The sequence below is a fragment of the Trichosurus vulpecula genome, chromosome 9, assembly GCF_011100635.1.
Source record: "Trichosurus vulpecula isolate mTriVul1 chromosome 9, mTriVul1.pri, whole genome shotgun sequence".
NCBI classification, from domain to species: Eukaryota; Metazoa; Chordata; class Mammalia; order Diprotodontia; family Phalangeridae; genus Trichosurus; species Trichosurus vulpecula.
In genome coordinates this window covers 22,786,708-22,796,637 of record NC_050581.1, presented here as the reverse complement: position 1 = coordinate 22,796,637, position 9,930 = coordinate 22,786,708, and the positions used below count along the sequence as shown (strand labels likewise).

General features: G+C 36.8%; 1 pseudogene; it reads left to right on the top strand.

Moving 5' to 3' along the window:
• The first annotated feature begins 5,575 nt into the window (after positions 1-5,575).
• On the top strand, positions 5,576-6,342 carry LOC118832048 (annotated as a pseudogene).
• Positions 6,343-9,930: the final 3,588 nt, after the last annotated feature.

Genomic DNA, 9,930 nt, shown 5'->3' with positions numbered 1-9,930 from the left:
GCTGTGAAAAGTCAACAACCTCACTTTCTCCTCCAGAGCCATCTGGGTCCTGTGGCCAGACAGTAGGGCCCAGCTCAAGTACCACTTAATGATTATTTTTTGGGCCCTCCTGGCTCAGAGTGAATGTAAATAATACTAGTTTCTTTTTGGTCTGCAACCCTGAGGGTCTTCCCCTCCCAGTTGATTTTTTTTTAATTAAAGGGGCCACCAAACAAGAATTAGAGAACATTATAAAATACAAAATGGATAATTTTGATGACATTAAATTGAAAAGTTTTGTGCAAACAAAGCCAATGCAACCAAGGAGGGAAGCAGAAAACTGGGAAAGAGTTTTTATAACAAGTATCTCTGATGAAGGCTTAATTTGTAAAATATATAGAGAACTGAGTCAAATTTAAAAGAATAAAAGTCATTCCTCAATTGATAAATGATAAAAGGATATGAACAGGTAGTTTTCAGAGGAAGACATTAAAGCTATCTATAGTCATGAAAAAAATGCTCTAAATCACTATTGATAAGAGAAATGCAAATTAAAACAACTCTGAGGTACCACATCACACCTGTCAGATTGGCTAACATGACTAACCAGGAAAATTATAAATTCTGAAGAAGATATGGGAAAATTGGAACACTAATGCATTGTTGGAGCTGTGAACTGATCCAGACATTTTGGAGAGTAATTTGCCCAAAGGGCTATAAAAACGTGCATACCCTTTGACCCTGCAATAACCCTTCTAAGGCTGTATTCCATAGAGATCATACAAATGGTAAAAGAACCTGCATGTACAAAACTATTTCTAGCAGGTCTTTGTGTGGTGGCAAAAACTGGAAATTTGGGGTATGCCCATTAATTGGGGAATGGCTGAACAAGTTGTAGTATATGAATGTAATGGAATACTGTTGTGCTATAAGAAATAACGAGCAGAAGGATTTCAGAATAACCTGAAAAGACGTATATGAACTGATGCTGAGTGAAGGGAGCCAAACCAGGAGAATATTGTACACAATTACAGACTCATTGTGCAGTGACTAAATTTGATTGTCTTGGCTCTTCTCAGTAATGCAAGGTTCTAAGACAACTCCAAAGGGATCATGATGGAAAACACCATCTACATCCAGGGAAAGAACTACAGAGTCTGAAAGCAGATCGATACATACTATGCTCTCCTTCTTTTTTGTTTTGTTTTGCTTTATCTGTTCTTTCTCATGGTTCATTCCATTGGTTATAATTCTTCTTTGCAACATGACTGCTGTGAAAATATATTTAATAGGAATGTGTATGTAGAGCTCATATAAAATTGCATGCTGCCTTGGGGAGGAGGAAGGAGAGGAAGGGGGAGAAAATTTGGAGCTCAAAAGCTTGTGGAACTGAATGTTATAAACTAAAAATTAATTAATTAATTAAAAAAAGTCAACGGGTCATCCTTTGATCCACTTCTTAAACAGGCCTATTCATTGAATGGGCTTTGCCTCACTCAGTGTGAGTACTCAGAAAGACCTTAGCTTAAAAAGGCTAAGGTATCCCACTGCATCCTGGGTCATCTCCAGATGCTCTGATATATATCTGGCCACTGGACCCAGATGGCTCTGGAGCAGAAAGTGAGGGTGACTTTGTGTAGCCCTCCCTCAGTCAAATTCAAGTCATTTGCAAGTCATGTTATCATCTTCCTGATGTCATGGTCCTCTCTGAGAAGGAAGAATAAACCTCAATCTGGGAGTAGCCCAAGCTGCCCCTGTGGGAACCCAGCTGGCCAGCTCCAGTTAGCCAACTCAGCCCCTCCCCTCATTCCTCTCCTCACTTCTCAATCTTTCTGTCCATCTACCCCTGCCCTCTCCTCTCCCCACAATCCCCACATGGCTTATCATGCCCTTACCTGAGGGTGTTCTGCCTAAAAGAAAGTAAATTTGACATCTGAAACCTAGCTAGTTATCTTGGAGCATACTGGCTAGATTTCTTTCTTAAAGACCATGCCTTAAACCTAATTCACTCTGGCTTTCATTGATCAGACAATGATAGGTCCCTGCCCAAGCACCACTTAATGGTTACTTTTTGGGCCCTCCTGTCTCAGAGTGAATGTAAATTGTGATCGTTTCTCTTTGGACAGCAACCCTGAGGGTCTTCCCCTGCCGGTTTGATTTTTTTAATTAAAGGGGCCATCCCTTGACTCACTTCTTAAACAGTCTTATTCACTGAATGGGCATTGTCTCACTCAAAGTAAGAACTCAGAAAGACCTTAGCTTAAAAAAGCCAAGGTGTCCCATTGCATCTTGGGACATTTCCAGTGGGATTAGATCCACTCAACCCACGAGATGCATGAATCATTAGTACTGACTTTGTTAGTCAATCATAGCCAGAAATATGAAAATAGTTTTATAAGATTTGCCCTTGGTGGCAGGAAAAGGACATCGGCTAGTTTAAAAGCATTGTTCAGTATGTTTAGGAAGGGAGAAATAAAGAGAATAAGAAACCTAAGCCAAAACCTCAAACAGTCTTGGCCCCTGCCCAAGCAGCTCCATCTCCCATTCAAGCTGTATCAGGGAACCAGGGTTTGCATGAGAGTTTTTAATTGTCACAAAAAGGGACATCCTGCCAGAGAATGTAGGAAAAGAAGCGGGATTTAAGGAACAAAAATAGAGGGAGCCCCAAAAGAACCCAGGGAGAGTCTCCATCATATGAGGAGGGGCAGAGGCCATAGATTCAAAGGAGGATCCTTTCATTTTTCCTAATCCTGATGTTCTTGTCTCAGCTATCCCAGTCTCTACCTCTCCCTGAACTGGTGAATCCCATGTGTCCTTTAAAGTTGGTGATATGAATTATGATTGCTTACTAGATACTAGCTTCTAGTTTGTTTTTGCTCTGCAACCCAGATTCTGATTGTATTTCCATTGGATCTCTAAATGTTGTTATCCCTGAAGACTCACTTTCTTTATTCCCTGTACTAGTTCAGAATGCCTAAGAGACCCCTGGTAATAGTTCACAGATTCTATCTGACATCCCTTACTCTCCATGGGCTACTTTATCTTTAGATGTAAGATAGTTAAAATCCTCTGTCTTTGCCACCATCAAGACTGATGGAGATCTCCCATTATCCGTATTTCAATATCTTTTGTTCTGGAGGCCATTGAAGGCATTACATACATTATTGACTCTCTGAGGTATCAAGATATTATTGTTCTATTTAAATTCCCTTGCAACACTCCTATCCTCTCTGTTAAGAAACCCAAGCCAGGCTCTGATGGTAAACATGTTTATTATTTTTTGCAAGACTTACATGCTGCTAATGCTTGTATGACTACCAAGGCACCCAATAGTACCCAACTCTGCTACCATCATTTACTCAATTCTCTGAGGCTACCTGTTTTACTATGATAGAGTTTTGCTCACATTTATTTATTTATCCATTTACTTACTTATTTATAGCGTCCCCATTCACCCAGATACTCAGTACTGTTTGACTTCATCTGGAAGAACACACAATGAACTGGACTCTGTCATCACTTTTGGAGGTTGTCTCTTAGTTTACAGTCATTTTGAACATTTAGAAATTTATTTCATATGCATGTCTTAGTCTGGCCATTATAAAGTTTGGCTTGTAGTCATTAGTCAACTGAATGACTGGGTAGAAGCTTTCTTTAGTGTGAAAGCTTCTACTGGGTTCATTGCTAAAATTATTCTAAATAAGATTATTGGGCCCTGGTTTGGTCCAATGGCTTGTTTTGATTCTGACAGAGGGCCTCATTTCACTGACATGATCCTTTCCCATATTTATTCTTGTCTCAGGGTGATTCCTTGGTTTCACACTCTTTATCATTCCCAAAATTCGTCAGAATAAATGTATAAGCAAATAACTTAAGGATGTCACTGGCAAACAGGCCTTAAGTGGCCTCATGTGCTCCCTTTCACTTTGTTTAATCTACAAAACCAAGCAAGGTGGGAATTATTTTTTCTCCTTTTGAAATGCTTTTCGGTCATCCTCCTATAAGTGCAAAACTTTTCTCACCACTATATTAGTGGGAAGAGATCCTTTTATTGCTTCTTATATATAGGAACTTCAAAATAGACTGAAGTAACTTCACAATGTGGGAGCTGCAATACAGACTGGGCCCTTTTCGGTACATGGTTTTCACCCTAGAGATAAGATCTGCATCAAGAACTTTCAGTGGACCAGCAGAACTCAACTTGACTGGGAAGTATTGCTGACTCCACCAACTGCAATCAAGATCAGAGAATACGACTCTTGGATACCCTGTGTCCATGTAAAACCTGCTCCTTACATTTTCATGTGAGAGCAATATATCCAAAAATCTTTTTGTTTTACTTTATTCTCATTACTATCATGCTAGCATCTGGTGCCTTCCCAAGCTAATTTAGGAAATGAAAAAACTATCAACCATAGGAAAATGGATACTTTTTACAATACCATTTGTTTTATGCCTCACAATCATATTCATCATGTTTTAAATCTTGTTCATTTCTTTGTTGTTGCTTAAGTCTGATGTTATTACTGGTAGCTCTTTCCGAATTCCACTCCTCTCAGGATGATTGGAAAAGACTTAATGCTATTAATAAACTTCATGGTGATATAGGGCATACTTTGCCTCATTTTAGAGCAATTGGACCCCCTGGATGCTGGATTTGTCATCATATTCACCAAAGTGACCCTGATCTATGGGTAGTACTATCTATTAACTGAAAATAAAATCTTACAACCAGAAAATTATATTGACTGCGGGTATCCTAAAATACCACCTTTGAAAGGGGCTTTTATACCCTTTGCTTTAGCCACTTATTGCATTAATGCCCTAGAAAGAAAATAGAAGATAATAAGCCAAGGCCAACATCACTAACCCAACTTTATAACAAACAAGTTATTTTCATACTTAATAGGACCCTTGATACCATTAAATTTAGGACTTTATCTCTTGAGGTTGCCACTTTCTTTTTGAGTTTTCATTTCTGTGTCACCAGGAAGCAAGGTCTTAATGATACTGTAGATTTAAGAAATCTGAAGATGTGAAGATTAATTTTTGCTTTTCCTGATATTACTGAAGGAAATTTTTTTATCTGTGCTAAAATATTCCCTCTTAATGAGATTAGAGACAAAAAAACCCTTAGTGTATTTCTTTGGCCAACCTCACTTTTAATGTCTCTAACTGGACCAAGTATGATGCAACTTTCAGTACAAATTTGTATTAAAAGAATAATTGAACTTTTGAGGGAATCAAAATATTCCCCTTCAGAAGTTCTCTGAGACTAATAGCCTATGGACAATTCTTTATTTTGGGCAGTAAAACTTGTTCCTCTCTTCCCTCAAATTGGTTTGGGATGTGTGGGTTCACCTATTTGACCTTACAAGTCTTTAATCATACCGTAGCACTAGTGTTGGTGGGGGGTTGGGATTTAACCAGAAACTTGGAAGGATAGTGGTTTAAATGTTAGAAAAGAGAAGCCACCCTAGCTAGTGGAGATATGAATACAATCCAAAGTCCTATGAAAGAATATGGTCTAGAGAGGACATTGCCCAGACTTTGTTTACCTCCTGGGCCTCTTATACTATTTCTCCACAGAAAAAAAATGACAAAGCACAAATACCAGAGAAGGAAGTTGAGAGCCAGAAGCAAAATGTTCATCAAAAAAAGAAAAGCTAGTCCCTCTGATCCCATTCCATCTCTTCTTCCTCCCTCCCCTCATTCCTCTCCTTTTTCATCTCCAACTCTACCTCCACCTGAAAGGATAATAGGTGCCTCTCTCACAAACACATGTTGTGGCCAAAGTTATCCAAAATTAGCCTGGAGCAAAACATTTTCTAGCATGAAGAATCTAATGAAATTCTTAGTAAAGAGGGTGTGGTTTTTCTATTGGTGTTGCAGTAGCAGTATTATACAGAATTTAGAGATAGTGAAAGACCTCCTATTTCCATCCTTTTTCTACTTCCAAGAACTCAGCCTGATTAGACAGCAAGTTGAGAAGCTGGAAAATGAATTCTACAATCTCCAGGAAGCACTGAAGACCCCTGCCTCAGAGAGTTCTTCTTGCCAGGATTGCCATAAAACATGTCCCTTGAGGACTCAACTTCCAGAGGACCTTGCTAAAGCTCAAACCACTATTGGAGAATTAGCATCCATACTCCCACCTGTGACTCTGCAGCCTACAGTTCTCCTTCCTCCTCCTCCTCCACTCCCTACACTCCTTCCACCACCCCTGCCTCTTCTGCTCCACTCAGCATCTTTGTTGCTCAAAAAAGCCAATAGTACAAAACACTTCAGGCTGCACCATTAAAACAAGATGCGCCCATGCATATAACTGTTAAAGATCTGCTCCCTGTGAAGTTATATTTGTAAAGCTGCTATGGCCATCATATCAGTATTAAGAAATATCACATGTTCCCCAGGTTTACTTTTCAGCTTTTACTAAGCCCTTATCACAACTTGTTTTGTGATTTTCATAATTCTGTAAACCTAGGGCTCCTTAAAACCATTATGTACTGTATGTTTTGTTATTAAAATTGGGTGTTAACAAAATCAGTTTAACAATTTTGGGGCCACTTACTATTTGTTAACAATAATTTTTTATTATTAAAAATATGGTCTAGAGATGAAGAGTCTCTGATCCCTACTTCAATTTGTAGGGGTCACAGCACTAGATCAGGTGGTTGGGGACTGAGAAACTAGACCAAGGCACAAGTGAGTTTACCTCTTCCCTCCAAATTGAAGTAAACTCTTTGATACAACTCATCTTAAAAAGTCTTGTAGTTTTAGGCCTTAAAAAGTCTAAGGTCACAAGGAGGGGGCCTGTGCTATGATCAATCAATCTTGTTCCTACGTTAATCAATCAGCTAAGGTTATGGCAAGCCTTTAGGAAATCCAATCAGTTATAGCAGAATGCAACCCTCTAAACCACATGACCCCTTGTGGACTCCTTTCTTCTGGCCCACTTAGAGCAGGGAAATGGCATATTAGCCACCAAAGGTAAATAGGCTGTCTTTGCTTTATATATCATTATTATTCTTAGACTCTATACCAGCTGTTGTACAACGTTATACAAAAGGATGCTTCCTAGTGAGCTTTTGGTTCATGATCCTGATAACAATCATATTTAAAACCTTGTATATTTGGCTTATAGATAGTGATCCATGGGGATGGGAACTAGCCTCCTCTAAGGATCAAAAGGTAGAATTATGAGGAGAAACTGGCTCCATCTTGTGAATATTGACTCCATTTTGTGAACAACCTCCATTTTGTCATTTTCCTGAAAATCACTAATTTCAGAGATTTCACTTACCCTCCCCTTCCTATCTTAGAAAGTCTCTAATCTCTATTCCAATAAGAAATCAGATTATCTAATCTTATCCTGTTTTGTATTTAATCTATAAAATCTTTTAATTTAATCTATAAAATTTAATCTATAAAATATTTTAATATAATCTATAAAAATTTTTAATCTATAAAAATCTATGCAAAATCTGCATTCAAGGTTTTTGTACCCATTGAGCAATCTTTGACCAGGTTTATTATGCTTATCTTGTCAGTGTACTTCAGATTTTGTCTCCTCAGTTACTATCAATTCACTCATGGCAGGTTCTCATTTGAATTGCTACAGAACATTGCCATATTAGGGACTTCTACCACACAGATGGACTTAGCAGTCCCACAAAAGACAAAAAGTGTGCCCTAATCCTTGGGCATACAGACACAAATGAACAAATCCTTACCTTCAAGGAGTTTACATTACACTGAGGGAAAATAACACAGAGATAAATAAATACAAAATATATGCAAAGTAAATGTAGTGTTATTTGAGTTTACCATGGAAAGAGAACATTAACAATTAGCAAGAAATAGAAGTTTAAAGATTAGAGTTCAACTATTTTTTCCTGTTAGGCCTAAATGCAGCATAACATACTTTCCTTAGTTTTTAATAAGTGCTAAAAAACCACTTCAGGAGACATAAAATGAGAATGCATTTAAAATAAAATTCAAGTAAATTATGCTCATCGGTTCACCTCTTCTGACAATTTTATTAGGTTTTCAAAGAACCTCTGGTTCAGAAGCAAGCCATATGTTTTGACTTCAGTGGGTTATAGTGTCCTGAGTCTAGTATTCTCCTTAATTACACTTTAAATTGTTTCTTCTGGTTTCTCAGAATAGAGAAAACAAAGAGTTTGAAGAAATGCATGGAAATTAATCTCGTGTTTTGGAAATGTCAGTGATAGATTGTTAGATTTAATATTTAATTGACAACTTCTTAAGCAGTTGATATGCTTAGGAACACAGTCAGTACAATAATCTGGTTCTGCCTAGAGAGCTGGAAAGAAAAAAATAGGGCATTGTTGGTCTGGCCAGATATTTTAGTGAAGCCACTCATCCCACTGGAAATCATCATTGTTGCAATAGCCAAAGACATTCTATTTTATCAAATGATGACTAATTTTAGTCATGGTTTGTACAAAGAGGCATTATTTCTGCATTCATTCTCAGTACTTCTACCTTACTGAGAACAAATACATCATTTATTTGGCTTTCTCTTTCCTTTTAGTTTTGACCAGATATTAAGAAAGAATAGAAAGCTTTACAGTTATATCTTAAATATGTATATCATTATTCTAGCCCATCATATTAACAGTATATGGTTTCTGAATGGAATGTCCTTAGGATCATATGTACACCATAGAGAGGGAAAAAGTTTTTTTTGGGGGGGGGTTGTTTGTTTTAAAGAATTGCCTAGGAATTTCTATTTATGTTAGGAAAATATATAAATTCATTTTTTTAAATTGAGATTGTTTTTTCCATGCAAAACATTTTCCCCCAAAAAATGGCATTAATAAAAGGATTGCTAGGCTAAATAAAAAAGCATGTTGAACACTGCTAAACATTTGGTTTGCATCTTTCTTATATAAGTATAAATCATTTTATACCACACTTGTTTAAGCATGTGCTGTTGTATTCTATTTTATTATTAACTCCAGGAGGACACAGACTATGTCTTATATAATTTTCATGCCCTGCTTTGTTCACCTTGCCCCTGTACCTGTCCCATGTGTTGATTGCTTTAAAAAATTGTGGAAGTTATATTTCCAGTTTTGAACCCAACTCATGGCCTGTAAGTCAAATTTGAAGATTGAGAGGAAGAAAGCTTAGCAAATATAAAAAGAAGTTCCTATCAACAAAGAATAATATAGAAGAAGAAAATGAAATAGCAGTGTAAAGATCTAAAATATCCAATTCACAATATTAACAATATTGATGATATAATAATAATAACAATTGTCCTGAAGGCTCATGTTTGTATATTTTTTTACAAATATTTCAGAGCATGTCCAATTGTCTCATTTACTCTGAAATTCAATCAGGTTTTTGATAAAATGAACTATGTGATGTACCATGTTAGTGTCTCATCGATTTCTAGTTCAACAAACATTTTATTCATTTATATAATCCATCATATTATATCATATGTATATTTTATTCTCTTATATCATATATATGATTTTTATTGACTTTAACTGGAAAAGAAGTATACATGTAAATTTTTATATATGCATATGTATGTCACATGTATAATAACATGTTTGTTGAGTTTTTTATAATGTATAAAAGATTTTCCTTACAACAATCCAAAAAGGCAGTAGATACAATTATTGTTGTCCCCATTTCAAAGCAAAGGAAGCAAAAACTTAGAATGGTAAAATGTTTTTTTCTTCCTAGAGTCACACAGATTTCCATCTATTTACAGCAGGGATGGAACACAAGAGTTCTTTCTTTGTGTACACAGAGTGGTAGGCATTGAGGGTGAGTAATGTGAGTAAAATACATTTCCTAAACTCAAGAAACTTGCATTCTACTAGGCAAGGTAGGACATGTTCACAAAAAAATTGTAATACAAATTAGAGTGGAAGTCATAAGACTAGAAGCGCTCCAAAGAAGGAGGTG